We start from the raw sequence: 17,019 nt of genomic DNA on the forward strand, positions 1-17,019 counted from the left end.
TCTGTAGCTGCGGGGCAGGCCGCTCGAATCAGTTGGCCTGGATCTCCGGGGTCCTGCTGCTGGCTGTTTTGATGTTGCAAGCTGTTGGAGAGTGATGGTGTATCCTTCAGCTTTACCGGATGGTGGCCGCTGACTGCCTCGGTGGAGTGTCCGCCGTGGGGGATGGGACTGTACCGCTTCCTTCCCCTTCTGAGATCCCGTGCTCGGCCCAAGGGTCCGTGTGGGCTTGGCTGGTGGGATCCCACCTAATGGCAGTCCCTAACCTCCCTGCTTGCTAATTAATGGCTTCACTGAGGCGCCACGCCTTCTGTAGCCGCAGGGCAGGCCGCGCGAATCAGTTGGCCTGGATCTCCCTGGTCCTGCTGCAGTTGGGATCCCTGGCACTCTATCACTTTTTACTGTGTATTTATATATTATAAGAATGCTATACCTTATATATCCTTTCACAATCTGTTTTTTTCGTATAGAGTTTAGGTTTCTAAAACTAAATATTCCTGAGATGGAGGGTAATTTATTTACATTTTATAAACTTATTAGGAAATGTGAACTCTTTATTATTAATATCTCAGTGATATCATTTGGAGGAATAAGGCTAAATCTTGGATAATATAATCCAGTAACTAAAAAGCTTAAATGCAAAATCAGTGGAGTAAAGTATCTCAAGAAAGTTTTTGAAATATTTCTAATCTACAAGGTGTTCCAAATATTCTTAAGTATTTACCAAACTGTCATATGTCTTCAGTGTTGGCCTTATTATTTTTTTTTTAACTAAGTTAATTTTTGTACAGAGTCCTTTTTTTGAAAATGAACCTCACAATGAATGAGGGATTTAAAAAAAAAAAAAAGTACTTGGGAAAAAAAAAACTGCAGCTTTTCCATATGAAAAGGATTCTATAGAAATAATTTTCCAAGAAAGGAGAATCAAAAATTTTATAAGATCAACAATCTGAGTTTCAGAAATTCAAAAAGATTTGTTATATAAAACCTTTGGCCCCGATGTTATATAACTCGTGTGGATTTAACATTAAAAATAGAATCTAAGAAGTCAGCCAAGTGTATTGCCAGCTCTCTCAGTGTCTGTTATGGCCTACAGTTGTTTTTCTCTTAACAGATATATTTTGATGTTTTGCTTTCTGTGCTAGACAGACACACACACATACACACTCACACACACACACACACACACACATCTACCTTAATTTCAGAAGAATGAAAAGATTAACCTTCCCAGATTAAATAGCAATTTTAAACCTTGCATTCATGTGAAAATTACTTGGAGAACTTGGAAAAAATAATACTATGTTCAGGCCTCATCCCAGACCAGTTAAATTATGTGGGGACCAGGCATCCTCATTTTTAAAGTTCCTCTTGCAATTTAAATTTGAAATCTGGCTTAAAAATTTCTGCTCGAAAAGAAATTCTTTTCCTAGGATTTTTATCTTAGGGGACTAATAGTATATGTTAATATTCTACCATGTGCTATACACTGGCAGGTATTTATGTCTTTTTAATTTATACTAGCCCTGTAAGCTCATTCCACACCTTTCCTCACCCCTTTATGGATAAAGAAAATAAAGACTCAGATTAGGGAATTTGCTCAACATCATTCAACTAGTGAAAAATCAGAACTAAGATCTTAATCCAAGTCTTTAGGGTTTCTAAGTCAGTGCTTTAGTTTGGAGGAACAGTTACAAGGAGAAAAATGTGAGCAAAGGCTTTAAGCAAATTATATAATAAAGGCTTAAGATAAATATTATGAAATAAAATTCTTCCAGTCTGTCTCACCACATCTTGCACCTCTAACATGATTCCTTTAAAAAAATTATAATTGCTTTGTTAAAACCTTGATTTGGTAATCCAAAGGGTTGGGAAGCATGTTTTAGCAGCTCATTTCTGCACCTGTCTATTATCTGCTTACTTAACTAGCCTAATCTCTTCCATCCTTTCTGTTTCCCCTCAATCATTTTGGACCTGTGCATCATTTGACTCAGACAACATCATGTAATTGCCATGTTTAGGCCTTTGCATATGCCCATCTCAGTAGAGCATACCGTTCTCCTTATCCTACTTTCTCTAATTCCAGCTCACTGTTTAATATATTCAAGTCCTGTTCTAACTCCCTAAAATTAGTCCCCCTTTCATCCTAGGTTGTATCTAATATTTCTCTTTGAAAAGTCCATACTTTTTTAAAAATATTTTTTGTAGTTGCAGATAGATACAATGTCTTTATTTTGTTTATTTATCTTTATGCAGTGCTGAGGATCGAACCCAGAGCCTCACACATGCTAGGTAAGTGCTCTACCACTGAGCTACAACCCCAGTCCCAAAAAGTCCATACTTAATAAAACTAAATTTGCCCGCAAAGACTAATCTTTTACACCCAACAAAGATTAAAAGCAGGCCTTGCAAGGATGGAATTCTGGTTAAATTGTGTAAGTAATGTGACTGCATAGAGAACAAAGTTTAACGGTTTTTAAAGGAATAAACCCATTATATACAAAAGTAAAATTCACAATACCCAGCACCTGAACAAAATTTACCCAGACATTCAAAGGAGGAAGAAAAGGTAATCCATACCAAGGAGAAAAACCAATCAATAAAAATAGCTGCAGAAATTATGGGAAATGGGGAATGGAATTTGCAAACTAGGAGCTTAAAAGGAATGTCCAAAAAAAACATCAATACAATAGAGAGAGAGAAATGGCAGATCCAAGAGTTCGGCCAACCTCCAGCAGAATAAACAAAACCACACCAAGGCACTCCACTTTTTAATCACTTTAAAATAGTCATAAAGAGAGAAACTCTTAAAAACAACTAGACAAAAAGAATAAGCATAGAACTGAGGTCAACAAATTATACAGCTCAGACCAATCTACCCTATCTCCTTTTTTTTATATATATTAAGTTTTATTGTAACAGCTTTACCTGTTGGCTTAAATATTGTCCATGACTGTTTTCACACTAGTGGCAGAATTGAATAATTGAAATGGACAGAAGAAGTTCATGACCCTCGATATAGAGAAACAAAAGACAGTAATTAGAAAGTATGCAAGCTGGAAGACAGTGGAATGACATCTAAAAACTTTAGAAAGAAAAGAAAAAAACCTAGTGAATGTTCATTAGATCCAGTAAAAACTTAATTCAAAGTGAAAATGAAATACATTTTGTTAGAGAAAAGCTGAGAGAATTATTTTCTTGAATATTTGCACTATGAGATTTCTTAAAGAAAAAAATTCTTCAGGCTGAGGGAAAGTGTTACCAGATGGAAACTTGATTCTACACAAAGGAAAAAAGAAGGCTAGAAAATAGACTTGACATAATGGACTCAATTTACAGTATGTCCAGAAAAGAGAGGATAACTGAAAAGCTAGAAGCACACACCGGGTCCACCAGCAACGATTTCCATCTCCTGCCGCATCTACCACACAGGCTGACAGACATGAGACTCCAAGAAAAGAAGTAAAAAATGGACTACAGACTGTGAGCCAGTCACCTACTTCTATTTTTAAAATCCAAAATAATTAACATAAAAATATTTAACTTATACATAAACTCAGTAGAATTAATCAATTCAGTAACTTCCCTAACACAAAGTCAATATGCAAAATTAAAGCGTAACTCTGTATGCCAAGGGCAAGTATTAAAATACAAAATTTTAAAACAACACAAAAATCTGTTTTGTATAAATCTAGAAGTTTGATGTTTTGGGGGAAAATCATGCACAAGACCTCCACACACAAAATATTTATTTAGAAAATTAAAGAAGACTTGGAAGTTTTCATATTATAAGTGCTAATTTTTCCTCAAACTGATCTACATAATCAATGCAATCTCAGTCTTGGAATTCTTGTTTGTGATAATTCAGCTGATTCTAAAATGAAAAATTACCAAAAAATAAGACTCTTGGAAAGAAAGGTAGGATGACTTTTTTTTAAACAGGATACTAAGGGTTACTACACAGCTAAGATAGTAAAGAGAAAGTGGGCTTCTTATTCTATTAAAAATAATAATCCAGAAGTAAACCTATACTTATATGCATTCGTGATTTATAACAAAACTTAGGTGACCACCCATCCTAGTTCATTAGAGACAGGCTGTTCATAAGACACAGAACTTTCAGAGCTAAGAATAAAAATCCCAGGCAAATTGCAGTAAGTTGGTCACCCTAGACATCAAGCACTGTACAAACATTAGAGCACTGTAAAAATGATAATTTTTCTGTTAAATATTAATGAGGCAATTAAATAATCATGGAAAAGAAAAGAAAATTATCCCTTCACACATTATACAAAATATATTCTTGTGGATTATAAATCTATGCATTTCTAAAACATCACCTATTAGAATATCTTCAAAATCCAGGCGAATGGAAAGGTTTATTGTTAAATAAGACCCAAAAAGCCTTGGTCATTCTGAGTGCAGTAATACATGCCTGTAATCCCAGTAATGTGGATTGCAAATTTGAGGCCAGCCTCAGCAATTTAGGGAGACCCTGTCTCAAAAAGGTCTGGGGATGTAGTGTAGTGGTAAAGCACCCCTGGGTTCAATCCCTAGTGTCAGAAATTTAAAATAAAGCCTTAATCATGAAAGAAAACAATGATAAAAAGGATTACATTAAAATGGAAACTTCTGTTCATCAAAGACACCATTAAGGATGAAAAAAGCCATGAATGGAACATAATTGTAGATATATGAATATATATAACAGCTATAAATCAAAATTTTAAAAAATATTTATTTTTTAGTTATAGGTAGACACAATATTTTTATGTGGTGCTGAGGATCGAACTCAGGGCCTCACACATACTAAGTGAGTACTGACCTATGAGCCACAACACTAGCTAGCCGCCCCCCATAAATCAAATTTTAAAAGATAATTTGTTGTAAAATGGGCAAAAGAGTTGAGAAGGCACTTCAAAAACAAATTTCTAATAAACATCAAAAAGTGCTGAACTTCATTAATAATCAAGACACAAAACCACAATGATATGCCATTAAAGGCTCATAGAATAAAAAAATTTAGACAAATGTTGATGAAAATGGAAAATGCAAACTCTAATATTAGATACCTACATATGGGAGTAAAAATTTATAGGATTACTTTGGAAAACCAGCAGTATCTTCTAAAGTGTTATATAACTTTTTATATATATATATTCTATTTTCCAGCCACTCCACAACTAGAGATAGATCCAACAAAACATGCACAAAATACATTTTTAAATATTTAAAACAGTATTCATAATGGTCTAAGGCTTGAAATAATCAAAATGTCCATGAAGACTAGTTAGATAAACTGTGAGTATTCATATATTAAATTTCTGAACAGCTGTGAAAACAAATGAACCATATATGAATTCTGAAAGAGGAACTTATAATAATACTGATGACTTCCCCATTATTAAGGCAACAGACCAATAAAATTACTTTTTAATACTGCTGCTGTTGACAACTTATTAGCCAGTCTGTCTACCATATAATAAAGGAAATAATTCATAACATCTTCTCAAGCACATTAGAACATCTTGACTTCTTTTTAAGTTTATTTTTACTTCATCTTGGGTTATACTCTGTCCTCCACTTCCTACCACTGAGCCTCATTTCTTGAAGCAGACAATAACAAAGGTGAATATTTTTCAGGATGTCTGACTTGTGGTTTGTATGGTCTCTATATCAAAATCACAACATTCCAGAACAGAACACTAGACCTGCTGCCATGTCATTTCTCCAAGATGGTCTATACTTGGCTAAGTCCAAGACAGATGTTGGACTATCCATGCTATATTTTTGACAGTTCATATTTCTAGAGAACTTCATCCTCAGGTGTGAAAGACAAGCTTGGCCTTAATTTGGTTCTGTCTCAAACCATGGTCCAGAGTTCATGAGAAAAATATTGAAACCTAGGCTCAGAATTTGGAAAACCAGTTTGTTGCTGAAATTGATGGTATACCTCTGTAGCTCTCTACTGAATAATTTCTTTCCCTGGATAATTTATATCCTTTGGGCTTTTAGTAGTAGCAGAAGTAATGTGGCATAAACATTATTTGCCAATATTTTGACAAAAGTTTATAACTTTACTCACCCATGGCTAAAATGAACACAAAATAACTACAACAATAAGACTATCTTGCCTCTCAGTCTTCACTGGCTTCCCCTAAATCCAGCAAAATAGTAACAGAGAAAACATTCCAAGCAAAGGTAAGAATCTTGCCTTGGGAAGTGACAACCCCAAATATTCTATTTTGTCTTCAGTGAGGATGCTGGCTGCCAATAAACAGGTCAGCAATTGTCTGGAACAGTTATTGAATATTCCACAATTCCTTATCAGAACATAAAGAAATAGGCCACCATGGTTAGGTGCTAGAGACAAAATAATAGACTGGCTGCCATCTGGCAAATAAATTATCTTCCCAGATCTACTACTGGTTGACAGTAAAGGCTTTAAATACTCCCTATCTTCCTTTTCCAGGAGAATCAGTATCAGTTAACCACTGGAGTACTGGTTTTGAATAAAGAACAATGAGCAAGTCATCGTGTTTTTTATAAAAAGCATCTTCGTTAATAACGTATGAACACAATTGGCAAGAGTTTGGTGACGACCTCCCACGGCTCCATTAGTTAATGACTTACTACTCTGCAGAAATTCAACAGAGCTGTTAAACAAAGAGCCATGTGTTTACTCTAACTTTCATTTTCTGACCCTAATCAGTCATCTTTAAGAGATCATCTATGTGTGGTGTGTGTGTGTGTGTGTGTGTGTGTGTGTTTGTGTGTTTGTGTGTGATGTGTTGCTGGGGATGGAACCCAGGGCCTCATGTATGCTAGGCAAGCACTCTACCACTGAGCTACACCCTAGCCCCATTTACTATAATACTCAAAATCACTCTAAGGGGAGTCGCCATTGCCAATGCACACAGCATAATTGAGCTGGGAAAAATAAGTAAGCTGGTCAGAGCTAAACAGTTACTCTGAGAGCTGGCAATGAAAAAAAATAATAATAATAAATCTTGAGGATCATACAAATACATGGAATCTGCGAGAAAACCAGTTTGACACACTTGCCTCGCCTACTCCTTATACACCTCCAAGTAAAAAACAAAAAAATGTAGAACTACCAATATCTTTTGCACAGACACATGGCTATCTCCTCAGATGACCTCTCTTCTGTGTCTTCTCCTCTGTACTTCTTTTTTGCATCATCCTCTTCTCTTGAGGCAGCATTATAGCCATTATAGAAATTTAGCTTAACAAAAACACCAAGTGTGGATTCTCTCCGGTTATATATTTCTAATGATGACTCTCCTGCTGGATACAATCGTTGAAAGCACACATCCAAGATCAACCATCTATGAAACCACATGCACTAGAGACTCCAGAGTCAGCTGCAGGGGATGCCATTATGGCAAGACAGCTGCACACAACGGAAAAACAACAGACTTCTTATTAGGACTTCTTAATAGCACCTGGATGCTTCATCTTGCTTATCAACTTGATTAGATCAAAAGATTTCTTGAAAATGGGCATACTTCTGGGTGTGTCTGTGAGAGTGTTTCCAGAGACAACTGGCACGTGAATGAGAGAAGAGTAGAAGACCTGACCTGAATAGAAATGGCACCATCCCATAAGCTAGGGGGCCCAAACAGAACAAAAAACAAAATTAAGGGGAAGCTGGCCTTATGTGCAAGGTAGACTTTTCACGTGGGTGGGGTTTTGTTGTTGCTGCTGCTGCTGTCTTAATCCTTGGATATCAGACTGCAGATTCTTCAGCCTTTGAAAGCACACTTCCACTAACTACTCTCTGGGGGGCTTCCAGGTCTCAGACTAGAACTGCTTGAGGCTTCCAGATTTCTTGAACTAAGCCATTTCTAGTTTCCCCTGGCTCTGCAGCTGATTGATGGCCACTGTGGGACCATCAAGCCTCTACTCATGCTAGTGAATTTAGTACAGCCCCTCTTACAATTATGTGTACATTCCACTGTTCTTTTCCTCTGAAGAACCATAATACCCTTCCGCTAGGCAGTATGCACAGGAGAGAGGTGTCCTTAGCAAGATAATGCACTTAGGCAAATCAGAATCATGAAGCAAAATATTAGGGTGCTTCCAAAAAATGTTTTGAGCCCAGATTGTGCTCTTAGCAGGAAGTTTTCCCAGAAGCTGATGATAACCTTGTGATTTTTAAAAATTCATTCAGTATTATTTTAAATTTTGAAAAGAAAACCCTTGAATGGGATCTGTATCTGATCTAATAATGGGATCTGTATCTGATCTAATAATAGTTTGTGATTCCCAAAGTGAGTTGCAGATAATTGAAGAAATGTCTGTTAGAATTTTCGAGGCTATATGTCCCTTAACTGGCAGAATAAGACAAAGTATGAAAATTTCAATTTTTGGAGAGGTGGAAGGTTTTTGAGGGAAAGTATTTGGTTCATTTGTGCCTTAATGTATTTAACTAAAAAAGCAGAGTCAGAAACCATAGCAAGCAGGGTGTGGTGGCACACACTTGAAATCCCAGTGCCTTGGGAGGCTGAGGCAAGAGGATCACAAGTTCAAAGCCAGTCTCAGCAACTTTGCAAGGCCCTAAGCAACTTAGTGAGATCCCTGTCTCAAAATAAAACACAAAAGGGCTTGGGATGTGTCTTAGTGGTTAAGCTTCCCTGGGTTCAATCCCCAGGGGGGGTGGGGGGAAAATAGGGAAAAATATTTTCTTTATAGATTTTAGTTATATTGCATTTCCTGTGGATTCTCTCTGGCATTTATTTAATTTGTGGATTCTTGATCTTTAGAATATGTTTGTATAATCTCTCTTTAATTTGGTTGGCTGATGGGCTCATGAATTTTCAGAGTAGGTTCATCTACTGTAAGTATAACCTGGTAAGAACCCACCAAGTTTTTGTCATGGAAAGAGATGACAGAGACAAGGTGGGGTCTAAGACCAGTTTGGATTTGACTTGTCCTTGAGGACGGAGTAATCAGGGTTTCTCAGGAACTAATTGAAATGTTGAAAATAAAGACAATGGAGATGTTAAAGGGAAGGGGGATAAAGAGGGCAGTGGGGAAAGAAGGTCACCGGGAGAGATAGCAGGCTTGAGGACAGTTGCTGGGATTTTACAATTTTATTTCATACTTAAAGGTGTAGTTTAGAAATGAGAATTGGGAGGCTAAAGCAGGAGAATTGCAAGTTAGAGGCCAGCCTCCACAATTTAATGAGACCTTATCTCAAAATTTAAAAGGGCTGGTAATGTGACTTAGCAGTAGAACCCCTGGATTCAATCCCCAGTACTGGAGGGGAGTGGGGGGAGGGGTTGTGTCCCAGCTATCCAGGAGGCTGAGGCAGGAAGATTGCAAATTCAACACTAGACCAGGCAGCTTAGTGAGACCCTGTCTCAAAATTAAAAAGGTCTAGAGATATACCTCAGTTAGAGTGCCCTTTGATTGAATCCCCAGTCCCTGAAGGGGAAAAAAAGAAAAGTGAGCATGGACATCAGGCCATATGGGCCCTTTTCCAATGAGAGGCACTAAGAAGAGAAAGTAGGATACAGGATCCTGAAGGGTAGAACTTGCAAAGAAGCAAGGACTTCTCTTTCCTTCCCACCCCCCAGTCTCTGCCTCCCCCATGCTGGAGGCGGAGAGAGGCTCTGGGCTTCTTCCCCACCCTGCAATGGTTGATTTAATACACAGTCACTATTCATGGTAGCTTCTAATTAAAAACCCCCATGGTTTGGGTCTTTGTAAAACCCACAATTATGAAACTAGGAAAATAGGAGGCAAAGTCAGGATTATTTAATTTTATTTTTTCAAATGTTAAATTTTATGACACTGAAAATTTTATGACCCAGTGAAAAATGTTTGCTGAAATCCAGTAGTGAATTTATGCACATGCTAATTTAAATTTTTATTTATGCAGTCCTGTAAGTATTCATCTGGAAAAATGAAATTGCTTGAGTTGTCAAAACCAAAAGAAAAAACTAAATGTGAGGCAAATGTTATTTCAGAATTGTTTTTTTTTTTTTTCCGTGCTCACTGTATAAATGATAGTACAAACGTAAAAAGGAGTCCTAAAAAAAAAAATCACAGCATTGGAGAAAGTTAAAGATTATTTATTAACTATATTTAATATACTACCATGTGTGTTATGTAAATTATATTTTCTACAAATATATTTAAAGTATCTTTGGAAGAATATACAATAAACTGCTAGTATTAATGCTTTTGAAGACCTGTTTTTTGCAATATATTTTTGTACTTTTTAAATTTTTTATTATGCACATGTATTTGTACTTGTTTTATCTTTTATTTTTTTTAATCACCTTTACCTAATGAGATAGTGAGCCTAAATTCTCATTGTTGCTTTGAAAGTATTTTTAATCAATAGTGCCTATTCAAAGCACTGGGGTATAGCTCAGTGATCCAATTCTCACTTACCAAAAGGAAAAAAAATAGTACCTGTACATCCTATGACTTTTTGGTTTGATTTTTGTTTTAAACATCTGTGTTTAAGGAGGCCTTGGTATGCTTCATTCTATTCTATTCTGTTCTGTTCTTGTGCTATGGGAAGAAACAAAAAAGAAGTTGCTAGAATAGCCTAGGGACAGATTGGAACAGGATGGGATTTGTCTGTTAGCAGCAGGAGGGAAAAAGAGATGAACTGAAGGAAAACAGCTTTAGGACCTGTTTTAAAATCCACTGGCCTGCTACACCTCTGAATTCTGATAGGAGATCAAGAACTTCATTATTCTTTCAGGCCTACAATATATCTAGGGGTTTAAAAACTTGCTAATATACCTTTCAAGGAGAATGTTAGCTGTCCTGTGCTATATGTATAACTTATTTTTCAAACTGGAAAATATCAGAGATATAAAACCCAAACTTGTAATGAATCCCAATGTACCCATCTCAACTGCTTCCCTTTGGAATTAATTTGAAGCAATCCCAGACTTTGTAGTCTTTAAATATTTCCACTTTTATCACTAAATTCTAAAAATTCATTTTTTTGTCAGTAGTGGTGAATTATAATTATAAAAAGTAGTGAGATTCCCTATTACATATTTGTACATGCACAAAATATAACAATATAACTTGGTCAGTTTCATTCCCCAGAACTTCCCTTTATCCTCCCCTCCTGTCTCCCCCATCCTCTTCCTCAATTCCACTGATCCCCTTCAGTAATCATAGATTCCCCACCACCACCACCACATTTTTTTTACATTTTTCTCTCCAGCTTATGCATATGAGAGAAACATATAATCATTGACCACATTAGTTTGTTTTATTTTGCTTAACATAATATTCTCAGTTTCATCCATTTTCCTGCAAATGACATAATTTCATTCTGCTTTATAGCTGAATAAAACTTCATTGTGTACATATACTACATTTTTTTAATCCATTTATCCCCTGGTGGACACATAGGCTGGTTTCATAATCTTGAAAAATGCTATATGGTTCTCCATTAACTAATATGTATAATTTTATATTTTTATGTTATAGTCAAAATAAATTTAATTTTAAAATTGTAAAATCATGTTTCAATTGGAAAACAATGTACATGGTTCTAAAATAAAAATTTTGAAAACTACAAAAAGTGTATTTCAAGAACACAAATTTCTATCCCTTTTCTATTCCCTACTCTATTTCCTTCCTCACTGGTACTGTAGCCATTTTTGTTTAATTTCATAGTTTACCCTTCTGGTGTTTTTTTCTTAAATCATGCAAATTTTGGGAAGGACACAATTCAGCTCATAACCACCATCATGATGAACACTAAAGTTTGAGGATGCTTTCTTGATGATCAAATAATCATTAGGCAACTTAAAATGTGGCATTGAAAGAACATGTTACCTTTCCTTTGGCTTGTTGTAAAGTCCTGGGTAGTTTTCCTTTGGTATTTACACTAATTCGACAAGTTAAAGGATTCTAGTTTATGCACTATGTGAGGTTGGGGAGGTTGGGTTTCACAGAAGCAGAGCCTGAGATGAGGATTCTTATTCAAGTGGATTATTGGGGAAGTGCTTTCTCCCTGTCTCCAGGGAAGGAGAGAAGCATGGTGGAGCAGGAGGAAAGGTAAGTAAGGATGTGCTGTCCAGAGGCCAGGATCTGACCCTACAGGGAATTCTGGAACTCAAAACCCACACAACCCCCCTGGAGGCAGAAGAGCCATCTTTCCTGTGATTGGCTTCCATTTGTGTGAGCAGAAGGTGCCAGCAAGACTGACCAGGCAGCTGGATGTGGCAGAGGAAAACTCCAGACAACTGTAAGTTGTCAGCCAACATTCACAGCAGGTGTACCTGCTACTATAGGTAACCTGGGAAGTCACCAAAATCATCCACTACATGCACTTTCTGAATGAATATTATATTTCACAAAAAAAAAAAGATGGAGAAAGTGGAAGAAGATTAGGAAGGAATGGAAGAAAAAGAGAGGAATGCAGATATTGCAGTAATCTATACCCAGATCATGATTATCTGGGCTAACGTGATCTCAGTGAGAAGGAAAAAGGTGAAGAAAGTCAAGAGATATTTAGGAAATAAAATTCATAGACCTATTGATAGATAACGTCTCAGGATATGGAGTTCAGTTTCCATGGATGAGGTCTAGATTTCTGGTTTGTCTAAATGGATTATGTGAGCAATGGAGTAGGGAGCTCTGGGAGTGAGTGATCCAAATATAGAAAAGTGCGGGCAGCAGATTATTCTGAGGGTTAGAGAGGTGAAGCTCAGTGGTAGAGCACTTGCCTATCAGGCATGAAGCCCTGGGTTCCATCCCCAGCACTGAAGGAAAAAAAAAAAAGATTATTATGGATGTGTTAAGTTTTAGTCTCTATAACAAGACACCTCATTATCCCTTCCCATTCTCATTGAAGTCACTCTGGGAGGAGTCATTCATATTAGCAAGAGGAAATCTCTTTATTTGGAGGTTTCTCCCATTAAGAGTGGGGATAAAAATACATATATATTTTAAAAAGAGCTGGAGATGTGGCTCCGAGGTTAAGCACTCCTGGATTGCTGATACTAAAAAAAAAAAAAAAAAAAAAAAAAAAAAAGTGGGAATCTAGAGCCACAGGACTCCAGCATCAGATGGGCAATGAGCACAGAAGCCAAGGGACATAATCACAAAGAAGAAATGGGTGGGAGAACTTCTATAGCCTCACAAGTGGGGATATCAGCTCCGCGATTGCAAAGCAACATATGAGGAAAGAAAATAAATGTCTAAAATATCAATCAATATTTTCCATCCTGAACACGTTTACAACTGACTGTAAGGAAGATTTTCTCCTTTCTGTGATGAACAGAAGGGGCACATTCAGCCATTATGGGCCACCAAGAGGAGACAGTGAAACTGCTACTGTTTTGTTGTTGTTGCTGTTTTGTTTTGAACTGGCATTAAGTTTCAAACATTAAAACAAACAAAAATTTAAGTAAAATGTCTCCCATAAGCAATATTTTTATTTTATTCTTCTAGAATGTTTTCATACATTTATTAGCTGATATAGATAGATATACATATTTTCCCTTCCTTTTTTACATAAATATTAACACATACTGCACTTCATTCTATCTATAGTATTTTTTTTTACTTAACAATAATCTAGATTTTTTTTCATATTAAACCAAGAGGGCTGGGCATGGAAGTGATTTTCCTGAAATTAGATGTGGATCAGTGAAATAATGACTCCATTATTTGTCCTTAGTTCTCTAATGTTTTTCATTGATAAGACTACTGGAGTATAAGTGGGTTAATAAGTGTATTCTACTCTAGATGATAAAAATGTAGCTAAGATAAAACCCAGTGACTGTGGTGTTAAACTGGGAAAATGATACAAAAGATTATTTGTAATCTATACTCAGGGAAAACAAAATCTGCCAGGTGCAGTGGCACACGCCTGTAATCCCAGCAGCTAGGGAAGCTGAGGCAGGAGGATCTCAAGTTCAAAACCAGTCTCAGAAATTGAGCAAGGCCCTGAGCAATTTAGCAAGACCCTGTCTCAAAATAAAAAATTATAAAGGCTGGGGATGTGGCTCAATGGTTTAAGCACTCCTGGGTTCAATCCTCAGTACCAAAAAAAAATGGGGGGTAGACTTTCTTGGTTTTTATAGCTGCCTACTATTTTATTGTAAGCATATATCATAATTTATTTAACCAGACCTCAATTCACACTATTATGGTCATTCACACTATTTCACTATTACAGAGAATGGTGTTGCCTTGAATAGGCATCATTTTGCCTGTCATTTCAATTTTTAATAGAACTGCTATCTCTAAGGGATATTCTGAAAAATATTTGATATTTTTCAGAATATCAAGTGTGCATTTGACAGTCACTGTTAAACGTCCCTCTTCAAAAACTAGAAAAGTTGCTCTTCTAAGCAACGAAAGGCAGAGCCTGTGTCCCCAACCTTCCTAACACCATGTCATATCTAACCTTTGAATTTTATCCGGCCCAACAGTTTAAAAAATGGTATCTTAGTGTAATTTTTATTTTCATTTTTACTTCTAATTTTTGTTTTCCACTTTTCTTGTGAAGGAGGTGAAGCATCTGTTTGTTTGGGGCTTTACATTTTATGGAAGTATTCATATCCTTTGCCCAGTTTTTTATTGGGTAGTTGGTCCTTTATAAACTGTCATAACTCTCTCTTAGGGACATAGCACTTTGCTTGCTGTTGAAGTTGTGGATATGTTTTCCCACTTTTATTGATCTTTTCATCTGTGTTTTGATTTTGCTCATGGTGTGTTTGCCAGGAAGAAGGGGTTTTTAATACAGCCAAATATAACAGTTTTTTTTTGTGGATTCTTGTTTCTGTGTCACACTTTAGGAAGGTTTGATGAGAAGAAATTTAATGTGCATTGAAAATATTTAGTAAGTGTTGAGGAAAGAAATATTTAAAAGGCAGAGAGACACTGGCCGGTTGTGGAGTGTTTGAAAGCCCCACCGTGAAGGTGTTTTCAGAATACAAGTTCCACCTGCCCTTGCTCTGGACTTGGGCAGGGATACAGGCTGTCAAGAAATTGAAGGTGAGGGTTTTTAAATTGGTTTGGTACTTTAAATTGATATAGTAAATTAAATAAAGCTCACCAGTCTACAGCAAGCAACTCGATAAATTTTCACACGGGTATACTTGTGTAACTACACCCAGATGAAGATCCGGGACTGCCCAGTTCTTGACCACCTGGCACACCAGGAAGAAGTGATGCTTGGTTCTAAACACCAGAGGGATGTTCGGTGAATGCAATGGTGTGAATGGGATGAAGGGGTCAATAGAATGAAGAGTGATGGGCAAGGGGTGATTGAGGGTTGTTGGAGTGGCCATTGGTCTGTTCGAAGGGGCCTCTCTGAACTCTGGCCTTGTTAGACTTTATTCACATAGAAGAGAAAACAAGACTATTGAGAATCCAAAAGAACAGGAGAGGGTGGCTATCTTAGTGGGTCAAATAAAAGTAACCATATGGAAGTGGGTTGAGGCCGAGCTTCCTGGTCAGAGAAAATGTACCTGAAGATAAATATTCAGAAGTGAATTGAGATAAACATTCAGGAGAACGGAACAGTATTAAGCTGACATTTATTTCTTTGTTCTTACTTTAATCTTTCCATTGCCTCCTCCTCTCTTTTGGCCCAACCTAAATCTCCAGTTTGGGTTGAAGGATAAAATAAGAACAAAAATAGGCCAATGTGTGGTTAGGCCCAGAACAAATCCTCTTCGCCTCTTCCTTTTTATTGACATTCTGCCCAAATTTGGAGGGACTCAAAAGTTATACAGGTATAAAAGACAAAGGGGTTTAAAATTAAAATTCTTCTCCCATCCACCCCACACCAAATGCAATTTTGACTCCCTAGAGGCAATTGTGAAGAAGAAAAAACTCCTTAGTCTTGGTGTCTCCCTCCGTATGGAGATGGGACTTACCTGACCTCTCTCTGTCCCACCATGGAATTCACTTTAAAAATGGCTTAACCTGAGGGTAAATTTGAAAAAAATAAACTGTGTGTGTCTGGCTTTGCTCCTTTTCCCCTTTCTTTCTCTTGGGAAGGGCATTTGCTACTTTTCCAGGAATAGGCCCTTCCCAAAATGTGAGAAAGGCTGCCCTGGCCCAGTACTTTTATGACTATGGGTGAGGTTCCTCCCGAAGTGCATTAAGCCTGGCTTTTAGCTCTCCCAAGCCATGTACTTCAGCTTTGCCTTATTAATAATACAGTAGCATTAGAATCTCCCAACAGCCTTATTCCTTGCCTTATTCCTCCATCTGTTCAGAAACTGCATGGGGAAGAGGAGCTTTGCTGATCAGTTCTCTGCAGAGGCTCCAAGACCATCTGCTGATGGCTTTGGGGGATTTTACTTCAAAACAATATCCTTACATTTCTATTTCTTGGTGTGCCCATTTTCGTAGTACCTGTTGATCTTACATCATAAATAACAAAGGATCTTGCTCACTCAGCAGCTACTTCTCCTCCGATGCTAACAGTGCTAATTTGCTAGCATTTTTGAGTTCTTCTCCTGCTAATCTTTATAATTTTAATCAACTATATCTCCTATTTCCTAACCTACTTTAGATAGTATTTCTCAACCCTATGATGTCTAAAATGAGGAATTAGTTCCCCACATCCTGCTCCAACTCTCTTCCTCCACCATCTTCCAGCCTATCAACTCTAGCTTTAATTTTTACATTCTTAAATTTTATAATATTTTTATTTTATATTGATTTACAGACATGTAAATACATGCATTTGTTATATTTAAATGTCCAAATCTTTGTTGAAAGGCCAAATTATAAAAACTGAAAACCAGTTACTAATAATTAAAATACAAGTTTCAGGAAATGCTGTTCTCAGCAGAACAAATGGTACGATTAGACCCACAAAGAGAGAAACATAATCCTATGTCAATAAACCTGGGCTACTTGAAGGAACCTTATCAAGGTCAAATGGATATTCTTACACTCTATCAATTGCCCAATGCTCTGCCAGATTTTTTTTTGTTTGCTTTATGTTTAGACAATAAATTTTATACATATCATTGTTCTCCTCATTGT

The sequence above is a fragment of the Urocitellus parryii genome, chromosome 10, assembly GCF_045843805.1.
Source record: "Urocitellus parryii isolate mUroPar1 chromosome 10, mUroPar1.hap1, whole genome shotgun sequence".
In the NCBI taxonomy this organism is placed as follows: domain Eukaryota; kingdom Metazoa; phylum Chordata; class Mammalia; order Rodentia; family Sciuridae; genus Urocitellus; species Urocitellus parryii.